This window comes from Aythya ferina (assembly GCF_964211825.1).
Source record: "Aythya ferina genome assembly, chromosome: 2".
NCBI lineage: Eukaryota > Metazoa > Chordata > Aves > Anseriformes > Anatidae > Aythya > Aythya ferina.
Window position 1 is genome coordinate 43,186,129 of NC_140297.1, and position 13,975 is coordinate 43,200,103.

A 13,975-nucleotide genomic window follows, 5' to 3' on the forward strand; every position below is an offset into this window, starting at 1 on the left:
TTTTTTTTTTTTTTTTTTTTTTTTTAAGGGATTGCATGATTTTATGTCTATTACTGATACAATATTTCCTATTGTTTTGTAAAATCTGTTATTAGTTCAGTGTTGATTCTCAGCTTCTAACTAACCAAACAAAAGTAGAACAGGTTTTTCCACCATCTCCTTTTCCTCTCCGTATTTTTTCAGGAATATTTTACTGAATAAATTCACTAACAGCATTCTTAGAAACTATGAATTTTAAGTGCATATTAACAATCATCTACAGACACAAATTTTCAACTCGTGAAACTTAATTTTTAGACCAAATAATTTCAAGCAACTGTGTTTCAGCAGTTTAAATAATCCCATCTCAGCTCATGTAACTGAGTCACATAAACAGACCATGGCTATGCTTTTAATCCAGCACTGCACAGAATCAAATGAGTTACTGTAAATAGCCTTTAGTAGTTATTCTGTCATAGAACAAGAAAAATACTCTGTGGTTAATGTATCCAAACCAGACTAACCCAAAATCTTTGAATTTTAGATTCTGAATATTCTTACCCAACTGCCTGCAAATGATGTAGCCACTGAACTTTGAAAAGCATAAGCATTTGAGGAGAATCAGAAGGTGCTCACAGATCTTTTTCCAAAATGTTTATTTCATTGAAGAATGTGATTCATTACAAAGTGTTACTTCCAGTAATGAGAGGGAAGAAAAGGAAAGCCATACAACACAGAAGTAGCTTTGAATGTTTTAGGCCACGATGTAAGGAAGAGATTTGTGTGCACAATTCAGGCTTCAGCAGGTGCAACAAACCAGGTAAGATGGGATTCATAGCATATAACTTTAGCCATCTGGAAATTAGACTTTTAATTTGGTAGCAGCCTAGGTTCCCTCTAAAGCCAGTGGCAAGCAGGCACTTTCAGAGGAGTCATACACTTTAGATGGGTTGAATCATCCTCTGCTTTGATTACCAGTTCAATCAGTTCAAACCTCAGACAACTATCTTTTAGCAGGTTAATCTTAGGTGAGATGAATCCTACTTACAGGAGGGCCTCACTTCCCATCAGAGACAAAGGTACAGGTCAAAGTTCATTGTAAGTGCAGTAAATGTTTGCATTATGCAAACAGTGCTTTGTTGCATGGGCCCCTGCCTCGTGAGGGCCAAACACATCCATGACATGGCTGTCCTGTCACTAGAGAGGTTCTTGCCCTGCAAAGCACAACAGCCCTAAGGCTACCAACACTGGGAAAGGGCAGCCCAATGAACAATGGGCTTGTAGCCGAGCTACGCACAAGTGAGGAAAGGAAGCTGTTTATCATCTCTAGGCCATAATGGAGAGCCACTTCCTATTAATTAGAAAAACACAGAAACTGAAAAAAAAAAAAAGGAAAACAAAAAACTTACGTAATATGATCTCAGAGCTGGCTGATTTGCTAATGTAAAACACAGGGTGGAAAAAAAAAGGCTGATAATGTGGAACAGTAGGGCATGACTGCTGATCTCATAGAAAAAACACGCGGAAAATACTATTCAAAACACTGGCAAAATGACTTCATGTGAAAGGCGGATTTCTTCTTTTACAGTGGGCAGAATGTTCCAAAGGAACCTGTGTGCATCTGCCTGTGTGCTCTTTCCATTAGCAGGCGTGCAGATGGCTTGAATATCTCAGGGCCAAATAGGCACTCTTTGGTTCAGATAGCATTGAGTGTCTTCATCCTAGATTATGAACATGTCAGATTGCAAACCTGTTAGACTGCATCCAAGACATTTTCCCTCTTGAGCCCTGGCTGTAGGGCTAAGAGCATTTGCTGTTGTTTGGAGGCCTTGTGGGGCAAAATAAAGTTCCTGGTATGATGCAGTCACTCATATCTAGCTCTCTACACCCTAATAGTAACAGAAGCTCAATTAAAAGCCAGTCCCTGCTTTTCTTTAAAGCTGGAGTTTGCAGCATACGAAAATGACCCGGGGATATTCTCTACCACTTTAATTTTGTAACCATGTATGTTTTATTATTTTCATAGTAGTTATGAAAGACTGAAGAAATAGGCTTTAATTCAGGTAGATTTTTAAAAACACCTGTAATACTGTAAAAAAAAAAAAAAAAAAAAAAAAAAAAAGACAATTACAAGATAAAACTCCCGTTTTCTTTCAACTACAGCAAAAAAAAGTTTTAACAGTAATTGTTTTAGGAAGAGAGTATGTTGCACTAAAATAGGACATGCCCAGTATTTTGCATGGAAGTATAAGGTGGAGTTCAAAATCTTTAGTAGCTCCTAAAAGTTAGGAGGAATTTCTCTGTGTGATTATGAATTCTGGTTATCACTATTAGACACTCAAATACCATGCTCTTTTGCTCTTATTAGCAGGAAAATGTGCTTGACAGGAGAAGATCAGAGGCTCAAGAAACAAAAATATTGGCCTCTGTCATGCTGTTTTTCCAGCCCTTACAAAATCTATAATAACCCTAGGCACTGAATGAGATCCCCCACATGCTGAGAAATGAGTAGGTAATGAAAGAGACTTCAGACATCCCTTGGGGGTGAACATGGCCTTCTCCTGAACAGGCACCACTCCACTGCTTGACCAGTTAAATGTGCCACATCAGCATTAATGGTGTCACCACAATCTCTCCTTCCTTCCTAGCAAACCTGTATTTACCATCTCTGTATTTTTGGAAAGAGCAAAGCAAAGATGAAACTGAAGCTTTAACACTTGCCCACTACATAAAAGGTGTGAAGGGCATTTACTCTGGTCATTAGGTGCTTGTTTGAGTGTCTTGTATTGTTTTGTCTTTACTTGGCAGCTACTCTGACACCTGGTGTTACCATGCAGACACCTTGTAATTCTGAGACAAGAACAGTGGCTAAATTAACAATTTTATCACTCATAAGTGATGCATGCACTATCTTGCCTTGGTAGTGTTATCATCTGGCTTAAACTAGTAAATTGCATATAAAAGCAACCAGGAGCACCCAGCTTTAGGCGATGGTATTTTTATTAGGTCAGGCATGGAGCTGACTCAGATGTAGCTTACATTGGCTTTTGGTTCTCTTTAAAGAGCTGTGCAGATGCCATAGCAACTGACCCTGGCTGAGAGAGGCAGGCTGGGCATTGCTAAATGAGACTTTGAGCTTTTTTAGTGCAGTTCACTGAAGAATAGTCTGACCTCCATATATGTTGCAGTCAATCAGGCTAAGCATTTTTTTTTTTCATTAAGAAAATATTATTGTATAACTTCTGGCCAGACAAAAATCAGTCTTGGCATTTGCAAAGGCTCTCAAGATTGTTAATATTTGACTAGTCCCTATTGCTTCATCACATCAAGCTTAAGAATAGCATAAAGGGATACACAATATATCAGAAGTTTGTCCTTTTGTTTTATTCAAATAGGAAATACACAGTGCATAATAAAACTTTATTCTGAGTCATTATGTTTACCAAGTTTAGAACTATAAATTTCAGTAGTCTACAACAAGCAAGATAAGGAAAGCCAAAGATGGTACGTAGGCATTTCTTAATGCTACATGGCCTAGAGTTGGGAGCAGTATTAGAGCAGAGGTACCTGGAAAAGTCAACACCTCCTTGCTTCTGTTTATATGGAGCTGGAAATCACTGTCTCATAAAGAATTTAGATGACACTGTCAGTAACATTTACTCTCTTGGAGAGCAACGTGTCATGGATTCTGGCGCATTTTTACTGGACATATTAGCCTCTATTTAGGGGAATAAAAATACATCAGCGCAACATTTTCAGATAGGTTGCAGCTTCCTGATACAAGAGCACTGAGCAAAATACCATACTGCCTGGATAAGGAAGTTTTTGTAATAGGAATTACACCCCACATTTTCCTCTAAAATGTTTTCCCCTCTCTCCTTCTTTCATTTTTAAAACAATTCCAAGCTGAAAATATGTCATGTAATATGTCATGTACCTTAATAAAGGGTTGAAATCTTAATCCCAGTTTTACGAGCTCTATGAAACCAATGTGCACTGTGCAATATGGGAATTAGTCCCAGGTGACTGCCAGGCAAGTCTGATGTCTCTAGTTATCAAGTGCTACTCTCCTGCAACTACATGTATGATCTGTGTGTTTTTTAATGCGTGCAGTATATTCTGTGGTACAGTTTAATGAAATAAAGACAGGAGAAATGTGCACACTTAATCAGTTTAAATGATAATACATCCTAACCCTCATCACCAAGAAAGGCTCTTAGCTGTTCAGGCTCATTCTGGTGAATCATAGCTTTCAAAGAAAAAAATGAACCATAAAAAATAATAGAAATCAAAATTAAATTATAGGCAAGTGGCAATCTTTCTGTATAATTACAACACTGCTATTGTCCTTACTTCAGAGAGAGAACTCTGGGGACAATTTTAGCTGCTAGTTTGGGGGAGTGGAATGAAAAACAAAAAACTTTTTTTTTTTTTTTGTCTATTTCTTTCATATGTGGTTTATTCCTATATCCTAAAGGCTGCCAGGATCATGTTCTTTTAATTCCATTGTCTGGGAACATCCTTGCTGTGGTATGGAAAGAAACAGGGGTCTTTCTGAAATCTCATGGAAGAATTAGGGGAAGTTTTAACAGAGCATGCTCTGTATCACTGTAGAAACTAACGATTTCTCATTTTTAAGGGAGTGTGTTTGGAAAGTTCTTGAAACGAGTTTTATTGAATAAAATGTATAATTTTTATGTGTTTTGAAGTTGGTGGATTGTACTTGTACATCCAAATTAGATTCACCCTCTCTCTTTGTTGTTCACTCTTCGTATCACCTCCTTTCCAGGACGTGTTTCTCTAGTGACTGTTTTTACCTGTTGCTTCTAGATTGTCTGTTTGTTCTAGATATTCTGAGCAAACCTTCCTCCTTCCTTCCCTCCCTTCCTCTTTCCTTCCCTTCCTCCTCCCCCGCCTCCCCTCCCCCCCAAAAAAAACAACAAAACAAAAAAAAAACACCTCCCTCAGTGAGAAAAACACAGTGTGCAGGTACATGCCAGCCTGTCAAATGGCTCTTCTCTGGCACATAGACTTCTTGGGAAGTTCCACTCATTGTTCCTCTTGCAAATTTTTGCATAGTATAAACTTCTGATAACTAAGTTACAGAAAGATAAGTTACTGTGCCACGTCAGTGTTTTTCCCTTGATAAACCACATTTACCACCAGGATACTGAAAAAATAGAGTCAAGATATCATAAATACTTGAGTCTTTTTTCATGGGATGCTTGACAGAATGAAATGCATTCAGGGTCTCATCCCACTTCTAACACTAAATCCTAATTTCCCAGTGTGTGGTTTGTGTGATTTTCACTTCCTAGTCCCTGATAATCCCATTTGTGGTTTTTAGTTTGTTTGTTTCTTTGTTCTTGTTTTATATATATATATATATACATATATATATATATATATATATATACATGTATTTCTCACATGAAAATTGACAATAGTTCCAATGAAAACACAACCCAGTCAGGAGTTTGAGGTACAAGTCTGAAAGGTTAGACAAGAGCACCAGCAGCTCGGATTGCGGTACCTTTTTTCAGCATTTTAGATCCTAACTCTACACAGAGCCTATAGAGTAACTGCATAAAAGCATAGCACTATTTCAGGCATATAGGGTTTTGAAAATCATGGCAACAGCCTAGTTCTCCACACAATATATTGAGAAACCCCTATGAATTCAGTATAATTCATCCAAGAATTTGGTTTCTCTCCGCTCCGCTCTGCTGAATTTAAATGCCAAATTATGAAACAAGTTATAGAAAATGTGATTTATTTTTTTTTCAGAGAAAATGAATCCAGTGTAACTGTAGAACGTGTGTTATCAGTCTGGACTGTATTATCCTGGGATTTTCTTGTATGTGCAAATATTACTGGAAAAAGTCAAAAGAAGTGACCCTTGAGAGCCCTTTCTTATGGGAAATGAAATCAGGCAACATAATTTTTTTAAAAGGGTTGAATTGTGCTTATATGAGGTGGGAAAGCAATTGTCAGAAAATCATTTCTTTTGCCAAATTTTGTATCTCTTCCTCAATATCCTTGTTTAGGAAAGCTGTAAAATCTGTGGGCTGTTGTTACCAGCAATAGTTTTGCCTAATTTCCTGTCAGAGTCCATCCAGCCTAGCTTCCTGCCTTGAGACACAGCCAACAATTTGAGATTGACGTTCTGATAGTGAATCTTGCTGTGCACTTAGCCAGGTATATAATGTTGTTCTTGTACTTGCACGTGAGACAGGATTCTCTCTTGATCTCTCCAACCATCAGTTTATGGCCTGCAGACTGACTATGAGGAGAAGCAACATTTTTAGATTACATTCTGATCACATGAGGCACTATCACAAGACAGTAGAAAACAAATGCATGTAGAGACAATATTCAAGCTTCCTTTTAGGTTTCTTTTTCTTTTTTTCTTTTTTTTAAGGTTTGGCAGGACTTCCTACAGCATCATGGGGAACTGAGATGACCCTTCCTCTATTCCCCATCATACTGCAGACCACTGGGCTTATTTGGAAGCTCAGCAGCAACTCACCATCACTGAGCATTTCCCCACTTTGCCAAGTGGCTAACAGTCAGTCCACCCTGCCTGAGAAATGACTGAACTACATTTTGGGGCATGGTTGATAACACTTTGCAAAAGAACACAGAACTGCCAAGGGCAACTTTTATAAAAAAGCCATAATCACCTCTCTGTAGTACTTTTCCAGGCTGTTTCTTACCTCAAAGCCTAGCTTACTTTTCTCTCTCCTCGATTTCCACTTTCTCAGGTACTCAGGTAGCTACCCTGAAGTCTGTTGTTCAATATTTTTTCCCCCAATGTACAAGTTTTTATTCTTGCACATAACACAGGGCCAGAAATCAGTTTCCACTGAAAAGACTCTCCCCTCAACACCCTTGTAACCATTTCCCTAAATAAGGTTTAAAAGCACAAAAGAAATAGAAGGAACCAGCTTTAAAAATCTCAGAAGGATGAAGCATGCAAATTTGCTGGGAAAAAGCATCCTAGATATTACTGTTCCAAATACAGTGACTAAGAATCAACAATAATTTTTTATCCACTCTAACACTACAGTTTGGCAATACCGTTCAGCAGGAACTTCTATGTCATTGATGGCTGAGTCAAAATATTTTCTGTGACAGGTCACAAAAATGGTTTTGCAGCATTTTCACACAGCTGGAGAAATAATCGTACGAGCAAAAGGGCAGCAGCTGTGAGATTTCAAAGTCTTGCCACAAAAGGAATTCTGGAAATGTAACAAACATTTTTAAGTCCTCATCATCTGTCCAATTCCCCCATTTCTCTTTCTTTCTTGCCTACATTGTCTAAAGCACTAAGAAAATACTGATACAGTATGGTTCTGGAATCCAATTTAAATTATCTGACATTTGGAAAAAAATCTAACCATAAATAAAAGTAGAGTTCTTTGTCTTCTTCAGTTGTATGTCTCAGCTTTAAGTACATGTATTAAGTTTTCCTTTTGGAAGCCATAAAGTTGGGGTGTCTATTTAAATCCAGCAATTCTAGCATGTGTTATGAAATGAAGACAGGTCTGAAACCTCCCAGTCTGGAAGCACACAGCTCCCATGGTCTAACTTTCAGCCCACCAAACACAAAGTGAGTACTGCCTAAGTACACTGTGGAACAAGCAGCTTCTTGAGCAGCAAACACAACATGTCCTGTGACTGCAAGTTTGAACAATATGGGTGAACTACAGGAAGAGAAAATGAGGGAGTAGGCAGGCAATCAGCGTAGTAATTTCAGGGGCATTTTTTCTTTTCAGGGATTTGCTCTGTATCTTTGGGAATAGTTTGAGAAACAGAATGGTTCAAGCAAATCTGCAGTCTACAGCATTTTTCCTCACACAAAAGGGACTCTATTTTCAGTTAGAAGATCCTCAGTTAAAGCAAAAGAAGGATTTATTTAAGCACTCTTGAATGTTATTAAATGCATTTCACATACATCTTTTCAGCAATAGTATAATACAGAGGAAGACTGACCAGCATGTATCTTGTTGTTCTTAAGCCTAGCTTTTACTTTTTTGTTCAGCTTTGCACTATGGGTGCTCAACTTATCATTTCCTGCAGGTACAATGTCTGTGGCCACCTGTAACAACAAACTCCTCTTGACTTCCATGGCAGCAAGGATGTGTGCTAAGCACAGTCAACAGTAAACACTGAGCAGATGGCAGTTTCAGACGTACAATTTGAAAATCCACTGGTTTCATCAATATCATTCAAACAGCTAAACTCATCTAGTGGTGATTTCATCATACCCAAGTGTGGGGCTGCAGCAATGAGGGGATGTATTTCTGGAAGGACTTAGCAGCCCAGTGCAGAGACAGATGCTTGGAGGCACTCAAGGTTCCTTTGGGCCACTCAGGTTACAGACTTCCAAAGATTCCCTTTGCTTTCATGGATGCTGAAATAGATTTTTCTTTATTCATTTCTGAAAGATTCCTTTTGGATCTTGCATGGGTGCTGAGGCTTTTGAAAATCTGGTCTTTCATTTGAGATGTTCAGCCCTTCTAAAAGGCAAGCTTGCATTTCAGTGCTTTGCATTCATATTTATACAGAATAGAAGTGTGGAAAAAATTCTCAGCCAGCACAGCCGGTTAAAAACCTACCAACGGTACAGGCTAGACATAGATATGCCAAAGAAAGGGGCATCTCGGCTGATGCTTTGTGTCATGAGTCATACAGAAGGTCTCCACTAGGAGGCTCTGCCAGTCTCCATTTGCCCAACTTTTCTGGTTCAGGTCAGCCTTACAGATGAGCTCCAAGGCAAGAGAAGGGAGTTGGCTCTTTTTTGCTAAGTGCTCAGAGTACATGGCAAGGCTATAGATTTTTCTAGGGCATTAATGAAATACCTAGAAGGGAATTCTGCTTTAATACTACCACACTGTTACTGCAAAGTACGTCCACCTAAACTTATTTTATCTTGTTACCTAAACTTTATCTTGTTTTCCTGTAGGCCCACTGTCGAGTTATGCAACCACCATCACCTCTACCATGTCAAAATACCTCCTAGTAACTACCTAGATGAAGAGCAGTCATGTCAGGCTGAATCCAGGCAAGACCAAAATGTGTCTAGGTGAAATGGGAAACACTTTGAAGAGCTGGCCAAAACATTTTTGCCACCTTACTCAAAGATACACAGTCCTTATTCATCAAAGTTATGGCTGACTCCACACTAGATAGACTTGTATGATCAATTTGCATTAATTTCTAGAAATGCTTTTGCTTACTTTCAGCTCACTAGGAAACTGTTCTTTCCTTGTAGATGGGCATCTCACCCCAGTGATTCATACATTTGTCACCTCCAGCATGAACCCCTGTAACTGAAGTGGAATCTGAAACCTGTGAATGGATCCAGAAGGTGACTGCTGACTTTTTCCATGGTGAAATGTGCTGTTAGCACAGTATGTCCGAATTCAGGTACCTCAGAAAGCCTCCACTTTCTCTCAGTACCTGTTTACAGCCCTAGCCACCATTTTCAAAGCAAGTGAAGAAATTTCAGAGACAGCTGCATACCTCTGATGTGCCTTAGATCACAGGTTTAAAAAAAAAAAATGTGAGAACTACTCACAATGTGAATCTGATATCTGATTTTGCTTTGCACTGTCTGCACCTCTTGCCAAGGTAATCCTGCTGTGGAATGCTTTGCTGGAACCTGATCATCTTCCTGAAATATTGCAGTTTTCCCTGTGTGATTGGGCTGGGAGGAGTTGTTTTGTTTTGTTTTGTTTTGTTTTACCATATGTGACACAATTCAACAGCTGTTTTTATTCATGAATCCTTTCCTCCTTTCTTCCCCCTTCCTCAAAATAAAAAACATTTCATGAATGTTGATTACACAGGGCATGTGTAAAGAATCCCATCTAGGCAACTAAAGACTTTACTACTGCTTTTTGATGTCCCATCGAAGGTGCTCAGATAGTGCCTTGTTCTGGTTATGATTTAAGCCTTGGTAGCTCATTTTTTCACCTTCAGACTCTTTCCAGCTTCTGTTACTTTTATCTCTGGGAGCTTGTATAGCTTTTTAAGTACTCTGAGTTTTGAAGCAATTTGAATTCTGAAGTTCCACACGTGATAATTCCTGAGGACAAAATTAATTCAAGTGTTTTATTCACTTGGCTATCTGTGGAATACAATTTGTTTTAAATACTGAGATACTCTCTGCCCAAACTGTGTTTGGGGTTGTAGAGATATTGTGTTTCTGATGTGATAACAAAAATGCTGGAAATAGCCAAGGAAAGGCAACTGTCTCATTTAGAATGAAAACACAGGAAGGTGGAAGGCAATATTTACAACTTGCTTCTAAATGAGTGAAATAGTTTAATATTTAAGGTTATTTTTTATACATTTTTAAGGTTAATATTTAAGGTTATTTTGACCAGTGAATAAATCCAAGGGAGTACAGGTCAAACCACTGTAGAGAAGATGGCTTTATATGATAGTAAAGAATGTGAATAAAAGCAAATTAAACCGGAAGGAATACTCCATCAGAATGTACATTGTTCTTTCAAAGAGTAGGGCAGTAATGGGTGCAGAGAAGGGCGACGAAGCTGGTGAGGGGCCTGGAGAACAAGTCCTACGAGGAGCGGCTGAGGGAGCTGGGCTTGTTCAGCCTGGAGAAGAGGAGGCTCAGGGGTGACCTTATCGCTCTTTATAGGTACCTCAAGGGAGGCTGTAGCGAGGTGGGGGTTGGCCTGTTCTCCCACGTGCCTGGTGACAGGATGAGGGGGAATGGGTTTAAGTTGAGCCAGGGGAGTTTTAGGTTAGATGTTAGGAAGAACTTCTTCACTGAAAGGGTTGTGAGGCACTGGAACAGGCTGCCCAGGGAAGTGGTGGAGTCACCATCCCTGGAAGTCTTCAGAAGACGTTTAGATGTAGAGCTTAAGGAAATGGTTTAGTGGGGACTGTTAGCGTTAGGTCAGAGGTTGGACTCGATGACCTTGAGGTCTCTTCCAACCTAGAAAATTCTGTGATTCTGTGATTCTGTGACACGGAAGGCTTAGATGGAAATGAGGGTACACAGTGCAGTGTTACTGCAGTGAGACAAAGATTTCAAAATGCATACAAGAATGTCTACATTGCATAGCAAAAATGCCTTTGGTCTTCAAAGCATAAATCACCCTTGAGTTAGTATTCCCATCACAAGCAAGATTCATGGGTAAACCGGCTCGCCTCCACCCTTTTTCATTTTAGAATATCTTGTACACCCACGAGGCCTGTGGCCAGATGTTTTACCTAGCTGTATAGAACTGTTTCAGATATTGGAGGTGTACTTGAGTCTAAGCTGTGAAGCACCAGTTGGTAAACAGGATCTGCTTTGAATTAAAAATAGCAATTGACCTGACTGGAATTCCTATGACAGAAAGCCAACTGTAAATTAGTGGCCAACAGACTTCTATGGAGAGGAGAAAGCTGCCTGGCAGAGAAGGACCTGGGAGTATTGGTTGATAGTCAGCTGAATATGAGCCAGCAGTGTGCTCAGGTGGCCAAGAAGGACAACAGCATCCTGGCTTGCATAAGAAACAGTGTGGCCAGCAGGGCTAGGGAGGTGATTGTCCCCCTGTACTCGGCTCTGGTGAGGCCGCACCTCGAGTACTGCGTTCAGTTTTGGGCCCCTCGCTACAAGAAGGACATCGAGGTGCTTGAGTGAGTCCAGAGAAGGGCAATAAAGCTGGTGAGGGGTCTGGAGAACAAGTCCTTTGAGGAGCGGCTGAGGGAGCTGGGATTGTTCAGCTTGGAAAAGAGAAGTCTCAGGGGTGACCTTATCGCACTCTATAGATACCTTAATGGAGGCTGTAGTGAGGTGGGGGATGGTCTATTCTCCCATGTGCATGGTGACAGGACGAGGGGGAATGGGCTAAAGTTGCGCCAGGGGTGTTTTAGGTTGGATATTAAGAAGAACTTCTTTACTGAAAGGGTTGTGAGGCACTGGAATGGACTGCCCAGGGAAGTGGTTGAGTCACCATCCCTGAAGGTCTTTTGGAGATGTTTAGATATGGAGCTTAGTGATATGGTTTAGCGGAGGACTTGTTAGTATTAGGTCAGAGGTTGGACTCAGTGGTCTTGGAGGTCTCTTCCAACCTAGATGATTCTGTGATTCTGTGAAAAGCTCTGTCACACAAGTCATGGTTTGTTCATGTACCAAGAGAGCAGTTGTATGTCTGTAAAGTTCTCCAGTTTCCCGTTACACCACTATTCTGTCTGCATTCACTTCTGGCTAAGAGACATATATTAGCAAAATAAAGCCTTGTTATAGTTTGAGACAACTTCACAGCCTAAACTCAACATCTGACACATGTAATTAGTTCACAAAGTAGACTGAGTAAAGTCTTGCAGAAAATATGAGTATTTATGTATGACTGCACATGTTTTTGGAGTAGAGCCTGTCTTTGGTGCTATGCATTTTCTGACTTATACAATCAGATGACCATTGCCAGCTGCATATCTACGTTATTGGAGTAGATACCATAACAATTTAAATGTATGGTTTGGTCTACTTCATGTACGTCACAATTGCAAGGAAAAGAGAAATAATTGTTCAAAACTGCCATTGTTCTAGATTAGTTGACTAAGTAGTCAGGCACGTCCAGGACAGGCATTACTTGGGATAACCTTTTTCCTATTCACAGGGACTATTGCTAGGGAGAATGGGCAGCCCAGAGAGTTTCAACAAGGTATTTGGTGTGAGTTGAACTAATAAGATTAACAGAAATACCTCAGCTTAAATTTCTACATCCCTATCAGACTGAAACTGTTTGTTGCAGGGCAGACCCCATGACGCTGAAGCCCCATGTCTTCCTTTCTGCCATATATAGAGGAATTTGCACAAGAAATCTAAATTTGTAGAGGTAAAAAGAGCCTGGTAAAACAGAGCAGGGAAGTTCAGAGGGTAGGAAAGAATAAATCAAATCAAGAACGCTAAAGAACCTTAAGAACCTCTTAGAAGCCATGGATTAGAGAACTGCTCTGCCCTGACCCCTTGGACAGAAGCACCAGAGCTGGACAGACAGATACAGCTGTTGTCTACACTGTTGCTATTATTCTCATACTCTTTCAGAGATCCCTGGAGATTATGACCATAAAGGACTATTACATGATTTAGTCTGACCCAAGGGTTTTGTTTTGGTTTTGTTTCTATTTTTTAATTCTGACTCCAGTAACTTGCGTTTAGTTGCAACATATCTTAATTTGAAGATGTCAAGAAATGTGCAATCCTCTACTGACTGAAACAGTTTGTCCAATTGTCTGTCAGCCTCACAACTTTTAAAAGAAAGTATCTAATTTCATAGGCATCTGGTTTAAGCTTCTGGTCAATGGTTATGAGTGATTTTACCTGGTATTTTTTCGGTAAATAATGGAGACTTCTCAGTATTCTTCTATGTGGCTCTCTACTACTTGTGAAGGTGACGTTCCTCTAACCTATTTATTTGTATCCATGGAGACATTGCATTGGTTTCATTCTATTAATTCATATAAATTTTGCCTTTTGCTTAGCATAGAAGACACACATACACACACGCACAGTCACCATCCTTCTGTAGAGACCTTGGACTTTTGCTATGAGCATGGACTTTTTGGTCTGTCTTTCACCATTCATCTGGCCTTGTATCACCCTTTAGGATTTGTATTTTAATCATACTTTCATTTGCTTATGTATAGAAGCTAGCACAAATGTCCTGATCTCATCTGTGTGTCTTTGCAACAGTGAAAACTAATAATTGACAAGAAAGCCCTAATGACAAGAAAATGCCACTCATCTTCAGTCCCTGCTGGTGGGAATATACAACCATTCCAGTGCTTTGTAAACTCTCCAAATCCAACCACTGGCCATACTTTCTCATTTACATATGATCACTTTTATTGGATATGGAAAACATCAACAAGAAAAGTAAATTAAGAAAACAAACTAATGTGGCAAGTTGTTTACAGTTACCTATGTCATTATTTCCATCTCCAGCTGTTCTAACTGATTAATTTTTTGAAC

General features: G+C 39.6%; 2 long non-coding RNA genes across 3 annotated transcripts in view; one reads left to right on the forward strand and one right to left on the reverse strand.

Moving 5' to 3' along the window:
- The window catches only part of LOC311432295, a 167,050-nt gene extending 157,643 nt beyond the window's left edge, over positions 1–9,407 (forward strand). The window contains exon 6 of one of the 2 annotated variants that reach the window (XR_014689955.1): positions 9,257–9,407. This is a non-coding gene — a long non-coding RNA (uncharacterized lncRNA). Of the gene's footprint in view, positions 1–523; positions 1,306–9,256 lie in introns of those variants that run through there. The other variant, XR_014689956.1, reaches the window with a different exon arrangement.
- LOC311432298 overlaps positions 1–13,975 on the reverse strand; it is a 660,648-nt gene that overhangs the window by 470,955 nt on the left and 175,718 nt on the right. The gene's annotated exons all lie outside the window — the stretch shown is intronic.